Here is a 22,566-nt window from a genome sequence, read left to right as displayed (position 1 = left end):
GCAGTTCACAATCCTCTAGCAGGCCGTGAGAATACTGATGATACTTGATGGTAATAGCACATCTTTTTTACACTGAACAAAAATATAAACGTAACATGTAAAGTGTTGGTCCCATGTTTCATGAAATAAAATATCCCAGATATTTTCCAAAAACCTTACCTCTCTCAAATGTTGTGCACAAATGTGTTTACATCCCTGTTAGTGAGCATTTTTCCTTTGCCAAGACAATCCATCCACCTGACAGGTGTGTCATATCAAGAAGCTGACTAAACAGCACGATCATTACACAAGTACACCTTGTGCTGGGGACAAACATTACTCTTTTTTGCTCCTCCCTTCTTATAGGCAGAAACTCAGATGGGAAGTACTCGTGCTAAGGTCTATTCAATGCTAGTCTGACCAGTAGGAATACATGCTTCAAGACTGTTTCAATCATGAGGACTGGGACATGTTCTGAGTTGCCTCTGAGAATAACATTGACTTATACCATATGCTGACACAGTGACTGACTTCATCAGGAAGTGTATAGGGATGTTGTTCCCACTGTGACAATTAAAACCTAACCAAACCAAAATACATGGATAGATGGCTGCATTAGCACAAAATTGAAAGCGTAAACCATTGCATTTGAAATGACAAGGTGACTGGAAATTTGATTGAATACAAACAGTCCAGTTATTCCCTCCGTATGGCAACAAACAGGCAAAATGTCAGTACAGAGACAAAGTGGAGTCACAATTCAATGGCTCAGACATGAGACGTATATGGCAAGAATCCGAGACAATCACAGATAATAAAGTAAAAAACAGCCACTTGCTCCCGGACAAGCTAAACACTTTCTTCGCCCGCTTTGAGCATAACACATTCCTGCCAACACGGGTCACTCCCGAGGACTGTAAGCTCTCATTCTCCGTAGCCGACGTGAGTAAGACATTTAAGTGTGTTAACCCTCGCAAGTCTGCCGGCTCAGACAGCATCCCTAGCCGAGTCCAGCTGGCTGGAGTGTTTACAGACATATTCAATCTTTCCCTATCCCAGTCTGCTGCCCCAACCATTGTTCCTGTGCCCAAGAAAGTGAAGGTAACTGAACTAAATGACTATCGCCCAGTACGACTCACTTTTGTCATCATGAAGTGCTTTCAGCGGCTAGTTAATGATCATATCACCTCCATCTTCCCCGATACATTAGACCCACTGCAGTTCACATACCACCCCAATAGATCCACACTGCAAACTGCCCCATCCCACCTGGACAAGAGGAATACCTCATTGACTACAGCTCAGCTTCGGCCGTAACCACCATCATTATGTTTGGAGGAAAAAGGGTGAGGATTACAATCCGAAGAACACACTCCCAATCGTGAAGCACAGGGGTGGCAGCATCATGTTGTGGGGGTGCTTTGCTGCAGGAGGGACTGGTGCACTTCACAAAATAGATGGCATCATGAGAAATGAAAATTATGTGGATATATTGAAGCGACATCTCAAGACATCAGTCAGAAAGTTTAAGCTTGGTCGCAAATGGACAATGGCCCCAAGCATACTAACAAAGTTGCGGCAAAATAGATTAAGGACAACAAAATCAAGGTATTGGAGTGTCCATCACAAAGCCCTGAACTCAATCCTATAGAAAAGTTGTGGGCAGAACTGAAAAATTATGTGTGAGCAAGGAGGCCTACAAACGTGATTAATTTAAGTTACACCAGCTTTGTCAGGAGGAATGGTCCGAAATTCACCCAACTTATTGTGGGAAGCTTGTGGAAGGCTACTGAAATGTTTGACCCAAGTTAATCAATTTAAAGGCAATGCTACCAAATACTAATTGAGTGTATGTAAACTTCTGACCAACTGAAATTGTGATACAGTGAATTAAGTGAAATAATCTGTCTGTAAACAATTGTTGGAAAAATTACTTGTGTCATGCAAAAAGTATGTAAAATGTACTAACCGACTTGCCAAAACTATAGTTTGTTAACAATACATTTGTGGAGTGTTAATGACTCCAACCTAAGTGTATGTAATCTTCCGACTTCAACTGTATATATATGTGTATATGTAAAGTAACGGATTTAAGAAATATAGAAATATTAGGACGAGCAATGTCGAAGTCCGGAGTAAAAATAAATATATACAGTGGGGCAAAAAAGTATTTAGTCAGCCACCAATTGTGCAAGTTCTCCCACTTAAAAAGATGAGAGAGGCCTGTAATTTTCATCATAGGTACACTTCAACTATGACAGACAAACTGAGAAAACAAATCCAGAAAATCACATTGTAAGATTTTTAATGAATTTATTTGCAAATTATGGTCACCTACAAACAAGCAAGATTTCTGGCTCACAGACCTGTAACTTCTTATGTATTCGTAGGACTTGACTCATGAAATGAGCAGATCTTAATAACCGGCCACCAGGGGCAAGAGTGAGTGTTGTTACCTTCAAGTTGGTTTTAGTTTTCCCAGAGCGTTGTGGGTGGGCAAGGTGGATGGGGCTCTGATTCCAAAGGTTGCACCTGCCTTTGATTATAAATGTTGCAAATTCGAATCCAGCGATAACAGAGTAGATTCAATATTTTTAATTTAAGCCTATACCAAAACGTATAATTTACCTTAATCATTAAGAGTTAACGCCTAACCTTAAGATTTTGGAGTGAACTTAACCCTAACCATTAAAATTCATAGTTGGCATGACCAGAATGGCTTGATCAGGAGAAAATACGCCTTCTGCAGTGGCCCAGTAAGTCCAGACCTCAACCCGATCAACCACACCAGACTTCCCAGTAATATTGTCGAACTGAAACAGTTTTGTACAGAGGAATGTTCCAAAATTCCTCCTGACCTTTGTGCAGGTCTAATCCGCAACTACAGAAAACATTTGGTTGAGGTTATTGTGTTTCAGACATAAGGAAGTGGTAGGCGGCAAATGTTTAACTTTTAAACTCAGACAAAACAGAGATGCTAGTTCTAGGTCCCAAGAAACAAAGAGATATTCTTTTGGATCTGACAATTAATGTTGTTCAGTCGCCTCAAATAATACTGTGAAGGACCTCTGTGTTACTCTGGAACCTGATGAACATATTAAGATTATTTCAAGGACAGCTTTTTTTCATATTCGTAACATTGCAAAAATCAGAAACTTCCTGTCCAAGAATTATTAAGAAAGGTTCATCCATGCTTTTGTCATTTCTAGATTAGACTACTGCAATGCTCTACTTTCTGGCTACCCGGATAAAGCACTAAATAAACTTCAGTTAGTGCTTAACACGGCTGCTAGAATCTTGACTAGAACCACAAGTTTTTGTCATATTACTCCAGCGCTAGCCTCTCTACACTGGCTTCCTGTTAAGGCTAGGGCTGATTTCAAGGTTTTACTGCTAACCTACAAAGCATTACATGGTGTTGCTCCTACCTATCTCTCCGATTTGGTCCTGCCGGACATACCTACACGTACGGTACGCTACGGTCACAAGACGCAGCCCTCCTTACTGTCCCTAGAGTTTCTAAACAAAGAGCTGGAGGTAGGGCTTTCTTCTGTAGAGATCAATTTTTATGGAATGGTCTGCCTTTCCATGTGAGAGACGCAGACTCGGTCTCAACCTTTAAGTCTTTATTGAAGACTCATCTCTCAGTAGGTCCTATGATTGAGTGTAGTCTAGCCCAGGGGTGTGAAGATGAAGGGAAAGGCACTTGAGCGACAATTCACCTTGGCTGTTTCTGCCTGGCCAGTTCCACTCTCTCCCCTGTGATTCTCTACCTCTAACCCTATTAAAGGAGCTGAGTCACAGGATTACTGATGCTCTTCCATCCCGTCCCTAGGAGTGGTGCGTCACTTGAGTGGGTTGAGTCACTGACGTGATCTTCCTGTCCGGGTTTGGCGCCCCCCTAGGTTTTGTGCCGTGGGGGAGATCTTCGTGGGCTATACTCGGCCTTGTCTCAGGATGGTAAGTCGGTGGTTGAAGATATCCCTCTAGTGGTGTGGGAGCTGTACTTTGGCAAAGTGGGTGGGGTTATATCCTGCCTGGTTGTCCCTGTCTGGGGGTATTGTTGGATGTGGCCACAGTGTCTCCCGACCCCTCCTGTCTCAGCCTCCAGTATTTATGCTGCAATCGTTTTTGTGTTCGGGGGCTAGGGTCAGTTTGTTATATCTGGAGTATTTCTGCTGTTTTATCCGGTGTCCTGCGTGAATTTAAGTATGCCTCCTCTAATTCTCTCTCTCTCTCACCCTCTCCCTCCCGGAGGACCTGAGCCCTGGGACCATGCCTCAGGACTACCTGGCCTGATGACTCCTTGCTGTCCCCAGTCCACCTGGTCGTGCTGCTGCTCCAGTTTCAACTGTTCTGCCTACGGCTATGGAGCCCTGACCTTTTCACTGGAAGTGCTACCTTGTCCCTTACTGCTGTTTTCGAATTTCTCTCTCTACCGCACCTGCTGTCTCTAACTCTGAAGGCTCGGCTATGAAAAGCTAACTGACATTTACTCTAAAAGCTAACTGACATTTATGAGGTGCTGACCTGTTGCACCCTCTACAACCACTGTGATTATTATTATTATTATTTGACCCTGCTGGTCATCTATGAACGTTTGAACATCTTGGCCATGTACTGTTATAATCTCAACCCAGCACAGCCAGAAGAGTACTGGCCACCCCTCAGAGCCTGGTTCCTCTCTAGGTTTCATCCTAGTTCCTAGGCGGCAGGAGTTAGGGAGTTTTTCCTAGCCACCATGCTTCTCCATCTGCATTGCCTACTGTTTGGGTTTTTATGCTGGGTTTCTATATAGCACTTTGTGACATCAGCTGATGTAAAAAGTGCTTCATAAATACATTTGATTGATTGATTGCTGCCAAAGGAGGGTCAACCTGTTATTAAATCCAAGGATTCATATACTTTTTCCAACCTGCACTGTGAATACTTACACGCTGTGTTCAATAAAGACGTGAAAATGTATAATTGTTTGTGTGTTATTAGTTTAAGCAGACTGTGTTTTGTCTATTGTTGTGAACATCAGATCAAATTTTATGACCAATTAATGCAGAAATCCAGGTCATTCTAAAGGGTTCACATACCTTTTCTTCCCACTGTATCCTGTGTCTCAGACAGTAACTTAAGTAGGAAACAACAGAGATCATCACACAGACAAGCTAATTACTTCTGGTATGTTAATTCCTATTTACACCTAGGTGGGGTGAGCACTACAGTACAGTACAGCTCAGTTCAGTTCATGACTTAACACCATCTGATTGAGGTGAAGGCACACAGAGTACTGTACATCCACGTGCCCCAACGCCCTTCCACCACACAGCAGGATCAAGATCCTCACTCAACTAAACACCATGAGAGAGAGAGCGAGAGAGAGAGAGAGAAACTGTCATACTTCCCTCCACTTCATGACTGGCTAAGGAGGAGACAAACAAAAACAGAAATAATCCACTCTCTCTGTGCTGTCTTCTCCTGCCCAAAAGAAAGTTGTAGCAACCTATATAATATTGGTCATAATCTGGTCTGGTGTCATCTATTTGTCTCTTGTGTTTGGGTATTCGTGTACAGTACTTCTGTATCTTCTTTTTGGTATCTTCTTGGTATCTTAAAGTACTGCACTATATAGGGTTCCATTTAAGATGTAACCTTTATAATGACAGAAATCTGAGCCCTGGCTGCAGCATCTTGATCAGATCTCCCCAGCCACCATCCCCAACCTCCCTAGCTCCCTGGTGGGCATGGCAGTACCTTTTGACTGGATGAAGAATTCAAAACCTCCACAGTGTGTATTGTACCTCAGGATCAAAAGAGCTGGGACAGGTGCTTTGATTGTGGGGCAAGAACAGAGGGGAGCTGGGTCTATATTTTGCATGTGGCTAAAATTGCACAATGTTCTGGTGATGAAAGCAATGCATTGCATAATGTTTCAAGATGAATGCCGCACAAAGTTGAACCACTGATTTCAGGTCGTTTGGTGTGAATGCATGGTGTGCATGGCAACAGTTTGCAACGACCAGTGTTTGTCCAGAGCATGCACATGACTTCCCGGATCAGGCACCTGAGTAGTTCAGTTCGAAGAAGAAACGTTGTCCTGAAAAAGTCAATCACTTGGGAGGCATGTTCAGTTTAAATGCTGATTAATTGTTTACTTTTGGCCAGCAAGCAGGTGTATGCCACAGAATGCCAGCTAAGCCCACTTCACCCATCTGATTGCACGTGAACAGCACCTGGGCAAGCAGCCGCATATGACGCTGTTCCCAAAGGGAAAGGACAAGACCACCCCTCATCACTGTCAAACGCTCCCTAAAACACTTCAGCGAGCAGGCCTTTCTAACCGACCTGGCCCGGGTATCCTGGAAGGATACTGACCTCATCCTGTCAGAAGAGGATGCCTGGTTGCTCTTCAAAAGTGCATCTTAAATAAGCAAACTAAGAACAGATATAGCCCTTGGTTCACCTCATACTTGACTGCCCTTGACCAGCACAAAAACATCATGTGGTGTACTGCATTAGCATCGAATAGCGATATGCAACTCTTCAGGGAAGTCAGGAACCAATATACTCAGTGAGTTAGGGAAGCTAAGGCAAGCTTTAACAGAAATTTGCTTCCTGTAGCACTAATTCCAAACAGTTTTGGGACACTGTAAAGTCCATGGAGAATAAGAGCACCCCCTCCCAGCTGCCCATTGCACTGAGGAGAGGAAACACAGTCACCACCGAAAAATCTACGATAATTTATCATTTTGATAAGTATTTTTCCATGGCTGGCCATGCTTTCCACCTGGCTACCCCTACCCCGGCTAACACCTCAGCACCCCCTGCAGGAACTTGCCCCCCCCCCCCACTCCTTCACCCAAATCCAGACAGCTGATGTTCTAAAAGAGCTGCAAAATCTCTATCCCTACAAATCAGCTGGGCTAGACAATCTGGACCCTCTCTTTCTAAAATGATCCGCCACCATTTTTGCAACTGCTATTACTAGCCTATTCAACGTCTCTTTCGTATCATCTGAGATCCCCAAAGATTGGAAAGTTGCCATGGTCATCCCCATCTTCAAAGGGGGAGACACCTTAGACCCAAACTGTTATAGACCTATATCCATCCTGCCCTGCCTTTCTAAAATCTTCGAAAGCCAAGTTAATAAACAGATCACCTACCATTTCAAATGCCACAGGGTTCAATTCTCGGGACGACTCTTTTCTCTGTATATATCAATGATGTTGCTCTTGCTGCTGGTGATTCTTTGATCCACCTCTACGCAGACAACACCATTCTGTATACATCTGGCCCTTCTTTGGACACTATGCTAGCAAACTTCCAAACAAGCTTCAACGCCTTACAACACACCTTCCGTGGCCTCCAACTGCTTTTACATGCTAGTAAAACTAATTGCATGCTCTTCAACCGATTGCTGCCAGCACCCTCCCGCCTGACTAGCATCACTACCCTGGGCGGTTCTGACCTAGAATATGTGGACAACTACAAATACCTAGGTGTCTGGTTAGACTGCAAACTCTCCTTCCAGACTCACATTAGGCATCTCCAATCCAAAATGAAATCTGGAATCAGCTTCCTATTTCACAACCAAGCCCCCTTCACTCATGCCGCCGAACATACCCTCATAAAACTGACTATCCTACTGTTACTCTAATTTAAATATACCAATGTGTTTTCATTAAGAAACGTGTAAACAATGCATCTCCGCTAGCACAATTGGTTCCTTTGAAGTTGTGGGAACGTACGTTTTTGGTTTCTCATTGATTTTGGGAATGAAGCCATAAGTTTCAAATCAAATCAAATCAAAGGTAATTATATATCCCTTCTTATATCAGCTGATATCTCAAAGTGCTGTACAGAAACCCAGCCTAAAACCCCAAACAACAAGCAATGCAGGTGTAGAAGCACAGTGGCTAGGAAAATCTCCCTAGAATGGACAAAACCTAGGAAGAAACCTAGGGAGGAACCAGGCTATGAGGGGTGGCCAGTCCTCTTCTGGCTGTGCCGGGTGGAGATTATAACAGAACTTGGCCAAGATGTTCAAATGTTCATAAATGACCAGCAGGGTCAAATAATAATAATCACAGTAGTTGTCGAAGGTGCAGCAAAAAAGTTTCCTTTTTTACCATTTTGAGAACACCAGCGATCAAAAATGTTTGAACACCAACTCATTCAAGGGTTTTTCTTGATTTTTTTCTATTTTCTAAATTGTAGAATACAAGTCAAGCCATCAAAACTATGAAATAACACATATGGAATCATGTAGTAAGCAAAAAAAGTGTTAAGCAAATCAAAATATATTTTATATTTGAGATTCTTGAAAAATACACTTTTTGCCTTGATGACAGCTTTGCACACTCTTGGCATGCTCTCAACCAGCTTCATGTGGTAGTCACCTGTAATGCATTTCAAATAACAGGTGTGCCTTGTTAAAAGTACATTTGTGGAATTTCATTCCTTCTTAATGCAATTGAGCCAATCAGTTGTGTTGTGGCAAGGTAGGGGTGTATACAGACGATAGCCCTATTTGGGAAAAGACCAAGTCTATATTATGGCAAGAACAGCTCAAATTAGCAATGATATATAACATTTCAAGAAATTGAAAAGTTTCTTCAAGTGCAGTCGCAAAAACCATCAAGCACGATGATGAAACAGGCTCTCATGCGGACCGCCACAGGAATGGAAGACCCAGAGCTACCTCTGCTACAGAGGATAGGTTCATTAGTTACCAGCCTCAGAAATTGCAACCCAAATAAATGCTTCACAGATTTCAAGTAACAGACACATCTCACCATCAACTGTTCAAAGGACAGTGTGTAAATCAGGCCTTTGTGGTTTAATTGCTCCAAAGAAACCACTACTAAAGGACACCAATAATAAGAAGAGACTTGCTTGGGTCAAGAAACACAAGCAATGGATATTAGACCTTTGCTTTTCTGGAGTCCAAATTGGAGATCTTTGTGAGACGAGGTGTGGGTAAACGGATGATTTCCGCATGTGTATTTCCGTCCGTAAAGCATGGAGGAGGAGGTGTTATTGTTTGGGGTTGCTTTGCTGGTGACACTGTCAGCATGGCTACCACAGCATTCTGCAGCGATACACCATCCCATCTGGTTTGGGCTTAGTGGGACTATCATTTGTTTTTCAACAGGACAATGACCCAACACCCCTCCAGGCTGTGTAAGGGCTATTTGACCAACATACCAACATGTTTCAAGCAGACCACCATAGTCCCTGTGCCCAGGAACACCAAGGTAACCTGCCAAAATGACTACCAACCCATAGCACTCACATAGGTAGTCATGAAGTGCTTTGAAAGAATGGTCATAGCTCACATCAACATCATTATCCCAGAAACTCTTTGCATTCTGCCCAAACAGATCCACAGATGACACAATCTCTATTGCACAACACACTACCATTTCCCACTTGGACAAATGGTAAACCTACGTGAGCATGCAATTCAATGACTACAGCACAGCATTCAACACCATAGTGCCCTCAAAGCTCATCACTAAGCTAAGGACCCTGGGACTAAACACCTCCCTCTAAAACTGGATCCTGGATTTCCTGATGGGCCGCCCCCAGGTGGTAAGACTAGGTAACAACACATCTGCCACGCTGATCCTCAACACGGGGCCCCTCAGGGGTGCGTGCTCAGTCCCCTCCTGTACTCCCTGTTCACCCATGACTGCATGGCCAAGCATAACTCCAACACCAGCATTAAGTTTGTCGACAACACAACATTGGTAGGCCTGATCACCGACAACGATGAGACAGCCTAAAGGGTGGAGGTCATAGACCTGGCAGTGTGGTGCCAGGATAACAACATTTTCCTCCACGTGATCAAGACAAAGGAGATGCTCGTGGCCTACAGGAAAAGGAGGACTGAGCTCGCACCCATTCTCATCGACATGGCTGTGGTTGAGCAGGTTGAGAGCTTCAAGCTCCTTGTTGTCCACATCACCAATGAACTGTCGTGGTCCAAACACACCAAGACAGTCGTGAAGAGGGCACGACAACGCCTATTCCCCATCAGGAGACTGAAAAGATTTTGCATAGGTCCTCAGATCCTCAAAAAAGTTCTACAGTTGCGCCATAGAGAGCTGGTTGCATCACTGCCTGGTATGGTCCAAATGGCTTCGTATCAGCTTCTACCCCCAAGCCATAAGACTCCTGAACAGCTAACCAAATGGCTACCCAGACTATTTGCATTGAACTCCCCCCGCCTCCATTTTTTAAATTTACATTTTTACTTATTTATTGTTTACTTCAGTTTATTTAGTTAATACTTTCTTAACATGTATTTTTCTTAAAGCTGCATCGTTAATTAAGGGCTTGTAAGTAAGCATTTCACTGCAAGGTCTACCTACACCTGTTGTATTCGGCGCATGTGACAAATACATTATGATTTGATTTGATAATCATGTACTCCCTGCTCAAAATGAAACTCTGCGTACAAATGAATACAAACACACATCAAATAAGTCTAACTTAGTGACAAACGCGATCACACTAATGGGACATATTCAAAACACTACTATCAGAACCTATTTCAGTGTGAAGACTAAGATTGTTGTTATAATGTATATTGTTTGTGTGTACTCAAACAAGAAAGGAACACAAATACAAAAATGTTACAAAAAAGTTTTATATTTCAACATGACTCAATACATGTCAAACAGCAAACTGTAAGTACAATTACAGTCATGGCCAAAAGTTTTGTGAATGACACAAAAATGTATTTTCACAAAGTTTGCTGCTTCAGTGTCTTTAAATATTAATTTCAGATGTTACTATGGAATACTGAAGTATAATTACAAGCATTTCATAAGTGTCAAAGACTTTTCTTGACAATTACATGAAGTTGACGAAAAGAGTCAATGTTTGCAGTGTTAACCCTTCTTTTTCAAGACCTCTGCAATCTGCCCTGGCATGCTGTCAATTAACTTCTGGGCCACATCCTGACTGATGGCAGCCCATTCTTGCATAATCAATGCTTGGAGTTTGTCAGAATTTGTTGGTTTCTGTTTGTCCACCTGCCTCTTGAGGATTGACCACAAGTTCTCAGTGGGATTAAGGTTTGGGGAGTTTCCTGGCCATGGACCCAAAATATCGATGTTTTGTTCCCCGAGCCTCTTAGATATCACTTTTGCCTTATGGTAAGGTGCCCCATCATGCTGGAAAGGCATTGTTCGTCACCAAACTGTTCCTGGTTGGTTGGGAGAAGTTGCTCTCGGAGGATGTGTTGGTAACATTCTTTATTCATGGCTGTGTTCTTAGGCAAAATTGTGAGTGAGCCCACTCCCTTGGCTGAGAAGCAATCCCACACATGAATGGTCTCAGGATGCTTTACTGTTGGCATGACACAGGACTGATGGTAGCGCTCACCTTGTCTTCTCCGGACAAGCTTTTTTTCCAGATGCCCCAAACAATCGCAAAGGGGATTCATCAGAGAAAATGACTTTACCCCAGTCCTCAGCAGTCCAATCCCTGTACCTTTTTCAGAATATCAGTCTGTCCCTGATGTTTTTCCTGGAGAGAAGTGGCTTCTTTGCTGCCCTTCTTGACACCAGGCCATCCTCCAAAAGTCTTCACCTCACTGTGCGTGGCGATGCACTCACACCTCCCTGCTGCCATTCCTGAGCAAGCTCTGTACTGGTGATGCCCCGATCGCGCAGCTGAATCAACTTTTGGAGATGGTCCTGGCGCTTTATGGACTTTCTTGGGCACCCTGAAGCCTTCCTCACAACATTTGAACCACTCTCCTTGAAGTTCTTGATGATCCGATAAATGGTTGATTTAGGTGCATTTCCTAGGACCATGCCTCAGGACTACCTGACATGATGACTCCTTGCTGTCCCCAGTCCACCTGGCCGTGCTGCTTCTCCAGTTTCAACTGTTCCGCCTTATTATTATTTGACCAGGCTGGTCATTTATGAACATTTGAACATCTTGGCCATGTTCTGTTATAATCTCCACCCGGCACAGCCAGAAGAGGACTGGCCACCCCACATAGCCTGGTTCCTCTCTAGGTTTCTTCCTAGGTTTTGGCCTTTCTAGGGAGTTTTTCCTAGCCACCGTGCTTCTACACCTGCATTGCTTGCTGTTTGGGGTTTTAGGCTGGGTTTCTGTACAGCACTTTGAGATATCAGCTGATGTACGAAGGGCTATATAAATACATTTGATTTGATTTGACATTCTTACTGGCAGCAATATCCTTCCCTGTGAAGCCCTTTTTGTGCAAAGCAATGACGACGGCACACGTTTCCTTGCAGGTAAACATGGTTGACGGAGGAAGAATAATGATTCCAAGCACCACCCTCCTTTTGAAGGTTAAAGTCTGTTATTCAAACTCATTCAGCATGACAGAGTGATCTCCAGCCTTGTCCTCATCAACAGTCACACCTGTGTTAACGAGAGAATCACTGACATGATGTCAGCTGGTCCTTTTGTGGCAGGGCTGAAATGCTGTGGAAATGTTCTTTAGGGGGTTTTCAGTTCATTTGCATGGCAAAGAGGGACTTTGCAATTAATTGCAATTCATCTGATCACTCTTCATAACATTCTGGAGAATATGCAAATTGCCATCATACAAACTGAGGCAGCAGACTGTGAAAATGTATGTCATTCTCAAAACTTCTGTACAGTAAAAATGCAAATACAGAGGAAATATATTTTTCAAATGCAAAGGAAGAAAAATAGTGCTGTTTGTATTAGATCAATTGTACGGATTAAATAAAGAAACTGTCTAAATACAGTAAAATCAAACTCATGTGTCAAGAAACAAATTCTCCCTTGCGAAAACAAAATCAGTCATGTCTGTTGTTTTGGTCTGGCCACAGATTTCCATTATCATCATAGCCGATATTCTCATGGCACAGACAAGTAGTGTCACGTTCTGACCTTAGTTATTTTATTATGTCTTTGTTTTAGTATGGTCAGGGCGTGAGTTGGGTGGGTTGTCTGTTCCTTTTTCTATGTTTTGGGTTTTCTGTGTTTGGCCTGGTATGGTTCTCAATCAGAAGCCGTTGTTTATCGTTGTCCCTGATTGAGAATTTAGGTAGCCCGGTTTCACTTTTGTGTTGTGGGTGATTTTTTCCTGTGTGTATGTTTGTTTCACATTTCAGGACTGTTTCGGTTTTCGTTTGTATCATTCACTTTGTTATTTTGTATTCTTTTAGTGTTCAGTTTAATAAACCAAAATGGGCCCTTACCACCCTGCACATTGGTCCGATCTCTCCTACTCCTCCTTGTCAGAAGAAGGGGAGAACCATTACAAGTAGTTTCTGGCATAACGCATCCACCCCTGACAAGACTCTCTTGGAATGTCGTCCCAGACCTCCTCCATTGCTTGGAGAAGGACCATACGTTCATGGGGTTTGTGATCATACACCTTCCACCGCCATGCTGCAAACAACTCCTCAATGGGGTGTAGAAACGGGGAATATGGTGGGAGATAGAGAATTGTAAACCTGGGGTGGACATGGAACCTGTTGTGGACCTGAGCGGCCCAATGGAAACTCACATTGTCCCAAATTAGAATATACATTTGCTGTTCAGGATCACCTGGGCCTCTCTGCTCTAGCTGAAAAAGATTGCCATGTAAGCTTTTCAGGCAGTTAAGGAGATGGGCAGTGTTGAAAGGTCCAAGGGTGGCGGAGGACCCCATTGTGGCTCATAGCTGCTAATATGGTGAAATTTCCCCCTCGCTGGCCAGGTACCTCAATGATGGCGCATTTCTTCCTCTCCTCCTCATCTTCGTTGAATTGAATCAAGCCTCATCTATGAATATGAGTGCCTGGGGGATGGGACTTGCATCCAACTCCATGATTCTCTGAAATGACAGTAAATACAATACTTGTTGTAAAGTAAAGTTCACTTGCAACATCAATGAGTCTCTAATGTTTCAAGAGTGTAATACTACTACATTACTTACTTGCACATATCCGTACCATTTATCCTTCACTCTTTGAAAATAACTTTGATTTGCTTCATCCAGAGATGGTGTTTCTTAAGGTTGCGGGCTATGGTTGATAAGCTCACTCTGATGTTATGGAAGATGGCAGGGGTTTCAATAATCTGTTGTTGGATTTTTCCGCGGTCTTATGGCATTATGTTCAATGACCATTTGCACAATGGCAGCCTTCCTTAAAAAAGGAGCACTTTCTACCACCACATGCTAGTCGTCTTTCAGTTCTACAAAAACAAAATAGCATGCAGTACAGTAAACACTACAGTAATACAAGATAAACATGTTACAAAGTATTATAGCTCCAAATTTCAAATATACAGTAAAACATAAAATGTTTACTTTGTTTTCCATTGTGCCCCTTTTCCACATTTTGTTAAGTTACAGCCTTATTCTAAAATCAATTGAACAATTATTTTTCCTCATCAATCTACAGAAAATACCCCATAATGACAAAGTGAAAACAGGTTTTAGAAATGTTTGCTAACTTATTAAAAAGAAAACAGTGAAAAACCGACACTTTGCTATGAGACTCGAAATTGAGCTTGGGTGCATCCTGTTTCCATTGATCATCCTTGAGACGTTTCTACAACTTGATTGGAGTCCACCTGTGGTAAATTCAATTGATTGGACATGATTTGGAAAGGCACACACCCGTCTATATAAGGTCCCACAGTTGACAGTGCATGTCAGAGCAAAAACCAAGACATGAAGTCAAAATAATTATCTGTAGAGGTCCGAGACAGTATTGTAGGCAAAAATCTGGGGAAGGGTACCAAAACATTTAGGCAGTATTGAAGGTCCCCAAGAACATAGTGGCTTCCATCATTCTTAAATGGAATAAGTTTGGAACCACCAAGACTCTTCCTGGAGCTGGCCGCCCAGCTAAACTGAGCAAACGGGGGAGAAGGGCCTTGGTCAGGGAGGTGACCAAGAACCCTATGGTCACTCTGGCAAAGCTCCAGAGTTCCTCTGTAAAGATGGGAGAACCTTCCAGAAGGACAACCACATCTGCAGGACTCCATCAATTAGGCCTTTATGATAGAGTGGCCAAAGGATAGCCCCTCCTAGTAAAAGGCACATGACAGCCGGCTTGGAGTTTGCCAAAAGGAACCTAAAGGATTCTCAGATCATGAGAAACAAGATTCACTGGTCTGATGAAACCAAGATTGAACTCTTTGGCCTGAATGCCAAGCGTCATGTCTGGAGGAAACGTGGCACCATCCCCATGGTGATGCATGGTGGTGGCAGCATCATGTGGTGGGGATGTTTTTCAGCTGCAGGGGCTGGGAGACAAGTCAGGATCAAGGGAAAGATGAACGGAGCAAAGTATAGAGAGATCCTTGATGAAAACCTGCTCCAGAGCGCTCAGGACCTCAGACTGGGATGAACTTTCACCTTCTAATAGGACGACGACCCTAAGCACACAGCCAAGACATTGCAGGAGTGACTTCGGGACAAGTCTCTGAATGTCTTTGAGTGGCCCAGCCAGAGCCCAGACTTGAACCCAATCTAACATCTCTGGAGAGACTTGAAAATAGCTGTGCAGTGACGCTCCCCATCCAACCTGACAGAGCTTGAGAGGATCTGCAGAGAAGAATGGTTGAAACTCCTTAAATACAGGTGTGCCAAGCTTGTAGCGTCATACCCAAGAAGAGTTGAGGCTGTAATCGCTTCAACAAAGTACTGAGAAAAGTGTCTGAATACTAAATGTTATATTTCATTATTGTATTGAAAAATGTCTAAAAACCTGTTTTTGCTTAGTCATTCTGGGGTATTGTGTGTAGATAGATGAGGGAATAACAATTTAGTCAAGTTTAGAGTAAGGCTGTAAAGTAACAAAATGTGGAAAAAGGGAAGGGGCCTGAATACTTTCAGAATGCACTGTATATTTATAGTACCAGTCAACAGTTTGGACACACCTACTCATTCCAGGGTTTTTCTATACTTTTACTATTTTCTACACTGTAGAATAATAGTGATGAAATCAAAACTATGAGATAACACATATGGAATCATGAAACAAACAAAAAAGGTGTTAAACAAATGAAAATATACTTTATATGTTATATTCTTCTTAGTAGCTTTGATGAAAGCAATGGGTGGTATTCTCTCAACCAGCTTCACCTGGAATGTTTTTCCAACAGTCTTGAAGGAGTTCCCACATATGTTGAGCACTTGTTGGCTGTTTTTCCTTCACTCTGCGGTCCAACTCATCCCACACCATCTCAATTGGGTTGAGGTCAGTATATTGTGGAGGTCAGGTCATCTGATGCAACAATCCATCACTCTCCTTCTTGGTCAAATAGCCCTTAGACAGACTAGAGGTGTGTTTGGTCATTGTCCTGTTGACAGCAAATGATAGTCCCACTTAGTGCAGACCAGATGGAATGGCGTATTGCTGCAGAATGCTGTGGTAGCCATGTGTGCATTGAATTCTAAATAAATCACAGACAGCATCACCAGAAAAGCACCCCCACACAATCACCATCACACATCATCCATGCCTAACGGTGGGAACCACACATGCAGAGATCATCCATTCACCTACTCTGCGTCTCACAAAGACACAGCGTTGGGAACCAAAAATCTCTCATTTGAATTTATCAGACCAAAGGACAGATTTCCACCGTTCTAATGTCCTTTGCTCGTGTTTCTTGGCCCAAGCAAGTCTCTTCTTCTTATTGGTGTAGTAGTGGTTTCTTTGCAGCAATTCGACCATGAAGGCCTCATTCACTCAGTCTCCTCTGAACAGTTGATGTTGAGATGTGTCTGTTACTTGAACCCTGCGAAGCATTTATTTGGGCTGCAATTTCTGAGGCTGGTAACTCTAATGAAGTAATCCTCTGCAGCAGAGGTAAATCTGCATCTTCCTTTCCTGTGGCGGTCCTCATGAGAGAGAGTTTCATCATAGTTCTTGATGGGTTTTGCAACTGCACTTGAAGAAACTTTCAAAGTTCTTGAAATATTCTGGAACTGACTGACCGTCATGTCTTAAAGTACTGATGGACTGTCGTTTCTCTTTTCTTAAGTGAGCTGTTTTTGCCATATTATGGTCTTGGTCTTTTACCAGATAGGGCTATCTTCTGTATACCCCCCTACCTTATCACAACACAACTGACTGGCTCAAACACATTAAGAAGGAATGAAATTCCACAAATGAGCTTTTAACAAGGCACACCTGTTAATTGGAATGCATTCCAGGTGACTACCTCATGAAGCTGGTTGAGAGAATGCTAAGAGTGTGCAAAGCTGCCATCAAGGCAAAGGGTGGATACAATAATATATTTTGATTTCTTTAACACTTTTTTGGTTACTACATGATTCCATATGTGTTATTTAGTAATTGTGATGTCTTCACTTTTATTCTACAATGTAGAAAATAGTCAAAATAAAGAACAACCCTTCAATAAGTAGGTGTGTCCAAACTTTTGACTGGTACTGTATATTAAAATAATTGTACAGTATTACATTTTTTGTTCCGATTTTTCAGGGGGTGTTACAGTGTCCTCGGCTTCTACATCTTGCGGCTATGCCTCAATTTTTTACCTTTTCTTTTGACAAATCTCACTACCGTTGTTATCATCATTAACACGGCTCATTGACGGTGGCAGTAGTGGACGCTGATATTTCTGGCACGTGCGTGTGTGTGCGCGCGTGTGTGTGTGTCTGTGTGTATGTGTGTGGGGGGGGGGGGTCACGATGGAACATTCTACAAATGGAAAATTTGCCTCAGCCGGAATGTCGGAAAATCCAAAAGGTGAGAGGAGGAGTATGTACACAAACACAGAAGTGAAAGATAAACAGCAGGCTATGAAAGTCGAGGTTTTCCATGTCACTGAAACTTATCAGCCAAAGCCTGGAGAGGGTAACTTGGCTGGAAACAGTTGGCCCCAGTGTGGTCAAAGCCCCTCTGTCTGTGTGTGTGTGTGTGTGTGTGTGTGTGTGTGTGTGTGTGTGTGTGTGTGTGTGTGTGTGTGTGTGTGTGTGTGTGTGTGTGTGTGTGTGTGTGTGTGTGTGTGTGTGTGTGTGTGTGTGTGTGTGTGTGTGTGAGAGAGAGAGAGATAGCAGGTCTTTACATATTCCAAAGTAAGGTCATGCATACCTTTTAAAAGGTCATGGGTGGAAGTGGCACAGAGACGATCCAACCTATTATGTGACATTTAGTTTAATTACATACAGTTTGCTCCTTCCTCTTCCTGACATGTTTTGTAACCTTTTATGGACAGATATCCCTCCTCACAACATACTCAACATTCATTATGGTTAAATTAGGTCTGTTTTATGTGTTTGTGTGTCTGTTTGGAGTCAGGTGGCGACATAAATTCGAAATTCTCCATGCATTTCTCTTGGGTGGCCAGGCAGAATTCCCACAAAACACTTTACCTAAATTGCTCAAGAAAAAACACTACTTCTTCTGCCTATCGAGTTACATGTCTGCACTGGACTCTCTGATGCACTAGCCTAGTCCTTGTGCACGGTGCATGGTGGAGTGGCTGAATAGGTCAGCGCTCTTATAAAGTTGTAAACCTATTTCCAAGAATACAGATGGATGTCCTGAGAACACTTGTTACGTCAGTGACCCTCTGGCCATCCAGGCTACTGTATGTGCTGTGATGTCCATTCCGGCATTCACAGTAGCATGACTATGTCTCAGGCCAATGCAGGTCTATAGCTGATAATTGGTCATTGAGCTACGAGAGAGCAAAGTAATGTCAATGTGGAATATGATGGGAATCCTAGGGAAGGTCCACAATATCGACATGGATACTGTCCCTGATCAAGTAACAGACATCCAATTGGCAACGAATGGATTAGACCCAGCGCTGTCTTCCTTGTGTAAAGCCACATCTCTAACAAACACACATGTGGTAATTTGCTCTGTACTCATCAAACAATTTAACCACGCCATGCACACACACACCAATTATCACAAGCACTAAGTATTTAAACGCCTCCATTGGCGTTTAGGTAAAGATGAGTTTGCCTTCTGAGACCGTTGACCTAAGAGAAAACAACAGGTAGCCGATTGCAATAACTAGTTATTTAATTATTCAATAACGGCCTCTTATCTATGGTGGGCTGGGGCACAGCTTGGAATAGATTATTTTGATTACCTTCGCACTACCTAGGTAATTACAGGCCGAGGAATGGGACAGGAGTCTATTTTTCCAAACTGCTGAGTGTGCGATGCCTAATGACATGCAATTAGCTGGACGTCGTTTAGAGATTTTCAGAGCCGACGCTGTCGCTCTCCCATTAATTCTCATTACCTGCCTGTTTGTGTGGATCTGAGGAGAACCGGGATAGTACAGTACAATTGGGTACGGGCCCACTACTGAGTCATCAGAAGCCCAAACAGAGGAGGAGTAGGCAACAGTGAATGAGTTTGTGACCCCCTGACTCTGGCCAATCTAACCCACACTACTTTGTAGTCCGGTCGAGTCCAGGCATACCACTGAGATATCAGAGGAGTTCGCTACCCCCTGACTCTAATGCCCTCTGTGTCTGTGTCTCAGGCTCTCACACCCAAGGTACGACCCACCACAGAGGCCATTAGATGGCTCATTAGAAGCCCACACAGAGGAGCTGTGGCTGGGCAGAGTAAATGTTCAGACCCCCTAACTCTGGTGTTTCCCTTTGTTCTGGTCAAGCTAACTCACTGTTTCCCAACTCCAGTACTCAAGTATCCCTAACAGTACACATTTTCGTTGTAGCCCCAGACAAACACACCAGACAAGTGGAATCGGGTGTGCTTGTCTGGGGCTACAATAGACATTTGTACTGTTGGGGTACCTGAGCACTGACGTTGGGAAACAGTGATCTAACTCGTGCTGCTTCGAGAGTGTTTAGCCACTAATACATGCTGAGTGCATTCTGGGATTCAGATGGGGAAATTACCGATTTACTGTGAACGATAATCTTTCTTATCTTCCAAGCTCATTTCAATTCAAATTGTCATGGTGGCTCGCATTATTAATTCATCGTACATACAAGACATAGCCGAAGTATAAACTATAACACTACAAACAAACAGAAGCTTTGTATTACCACCTGGCTGTGAAATTACCTGGGGGAATTCAGCTACGAGACCGACCGTGTTAAGACGAATGCTGAAGCTACAGTAAATTGGTTTCTACTGCCGCTATAGAGGTGGCGGCAGCTGGCCATCTCTGCCACCTGAAGCTACTTAATAAATCATATCATGTAGACAGGGTATCAGTGGAACAGGCCATAATTGAGGGGGGACACAATAATAATGGACTCAGATTGCCATTCACCTCCATTGTACCTCCATTTTGTTTTCCATTTCATTGGGAGCAGTCAGGTGTGAAGGATTGGAGCAGCCTGGGGAGAGACCTTGGGTATTGTGTAAGTGTCATTTGTGTGGCAAGGGGGGCAGCTTTGCTTGTTAGTGTCTCCCCGTCACAGCTACTGAGACTTATGGATTAGGGAGACCAATGGGTTCAGTTCCTGGACAATGTAGTGACATGTGGTCACCTGCTTCCTTATCTAAATAAATAATAATCTGACCATTGCCACAGCAGAGCAGAGCAGAGCAGAACAGAAGAGGCTGGAGCAGAGAGAACTGTGATGATCTCTATGGGAGTCTATGGGCTTTAAAGCAAAGCAGAGCAGCATGTGTGTGTTTGTGTGTGCGTGCATGTGCGTATGGGCACAAACTGCTGACCAGGCAGCCCTGCCAGGGCTTGGGCCCACACAGACATGCAGTCAGCACAATGCCATCACTGAGCCCGGCCAATAGGATTGCTCTGAATCATGGGTCGGAGGGTATAGAGGCACCACTTGTAATGGCACTGCCTCTTTTCAGTGGCTCAATGTATAATGTGACACCCTTTTCGACACGACATCCGTGTGGAAAGTTACAAGACTGAAACTGTTGCAGAATGTTTGAATATTGCAGATAAGCTCCTTTTAATGTGATATCAGGTGAAAGAATGATTATTTACATATGATTACATTTGACCAGGGCATTGCATTTTCAGAAATGGAAAGCATTGTGGTAAGATATCTTAATGGGCTTTATCAAAAAGAGAACTCATAAACTCACTCCCACACAATCACATACATACTACACACTCACTCATAGCCTACCATACATTACTCCTGATCTTAATCCTAACATATACATGGCCTCCTTTGATTCTGAGTCCCATAAGGTCAGTGTTCACAGAGTTTAAACTTTAGTGTCAGTATCCTCTTAAGGCTGGGGATGGACAGTGAAATGGATCAAGTAAGTGGAGCACATACAGTGCCTTGCAAAAGTATTCATCCCCTTTGGCGTTTTGCTTATTTTGTTGCATTAGAACCTGTAATTTAAATGTATTTTTATTTTGATTTCATGTAATGGGTATATACAAAATAGTCCAAATTGGTGAAATGAAAAAAAAACGTACAAATAAAAACCAGAAAAGTGGTGTGTGCATATGTATTCACTTCCTTTGCTATGAAGCCCCTAAATAAAATATGGTGGAACCAATTACCTTCAGAAGTCACATAATTAGTTAAATCAAATCCACCTGTGTGCAATCTAAATGTCACATGATCTGTCACATGATCTCAGTGTATATACCCCTGTTCTGAAAGACCCCTGAGACTGCAACACAACTAAGCAAGGGGAACTACCAAGCAACCAGGCACCATGAAGACCAAGGAGCTCTCCAAACAGGTCAGGGACAAAGTTGTGGAGAAGTACAGATCAGGGTTGGGTTATAAAAAAATACCCGACTCTTTGAACAGCCCAAGGAGCCCCATGAAATCCATTATTAAAAAATGGAAAGAATATGGCACCACAACAAACCTGCCAAGAGAGGGCTGACCACCAAAGGTCATGGACCAGGCAAGGAGGGTATTAATCAAAGAGGCAACAAAGAGACCAAAGATAACCCTGAAGGAGCTGCAAAGCGCCACAGAGGAGATTGGAGATTGGAGTATCTGTCCATAGGACCACTAAGCTGTACACTTCACAGAGCTGGGCATTATGGAAGCCATTGCTTAAAGAAACAAATAAGCAAACATGTTTGGTGTTCGCCAAAAGGCATGTGGGAGACTCCCCAAACATATGGAAGAAGGTACTCTGGTCAGATGAGACAAAAATGTAGCTTTTTGGCCATCAAGGAAAACGCTATGTCTGGTGCAAACCCAACACCTCTCATCACCCCGAGAACCCTATCCCCGCAGTGAAGCATGGTGGTGGCAGCATCATTCTGTGGGGAGATTTTTCATCAACAGGGCCTGGGAAGCTGCTCAGAATTGAAGGAATGATGGATGGCACTAAATACAGGGAAATTCTTGAGGAAAACCTGTTTCAGTCTTTCATAGATTTGACACTGGGATGGAGGTTCACCTTCCAGCAGGATAATAACCCTTAGCATACTGCTAAAGCAACACTCGAGTGGTTTAAGAGTAAACAGTTAAATGTCTTGGAATGGCCTAGGCAAAGCCCAGACCTAAATCCAATTGAGAATCTGTGGTATGACTTAAACATTGCTGTACACCAGCGGAACCCCATCCAACTTGAGCTTATAGAGACATACCCCAAGATACTTTCAGCTGTAATTGCTGCATAAGGTGGCTCTACAAAGTATTGGCTTTGGGGG

Source organism: Oncorhynchus kisutch, linkage group LG19 (assembly GCF_002021735.2).
Source record: "Oncorhynchus kisutch isolate 150728-3 linkage group LG19, Okis_V2, whole genome shotgun sequence".
Taxonomy (NCBI): Eukaryota; Metazoa; Chordata; class Actinopteri; order Salmoniformes; family Salmonidae; genus Oncorhynchus; species Oncorhynchus kisutch.
This window is presented reverse-complemented; position numbering follows the sequence as displayed.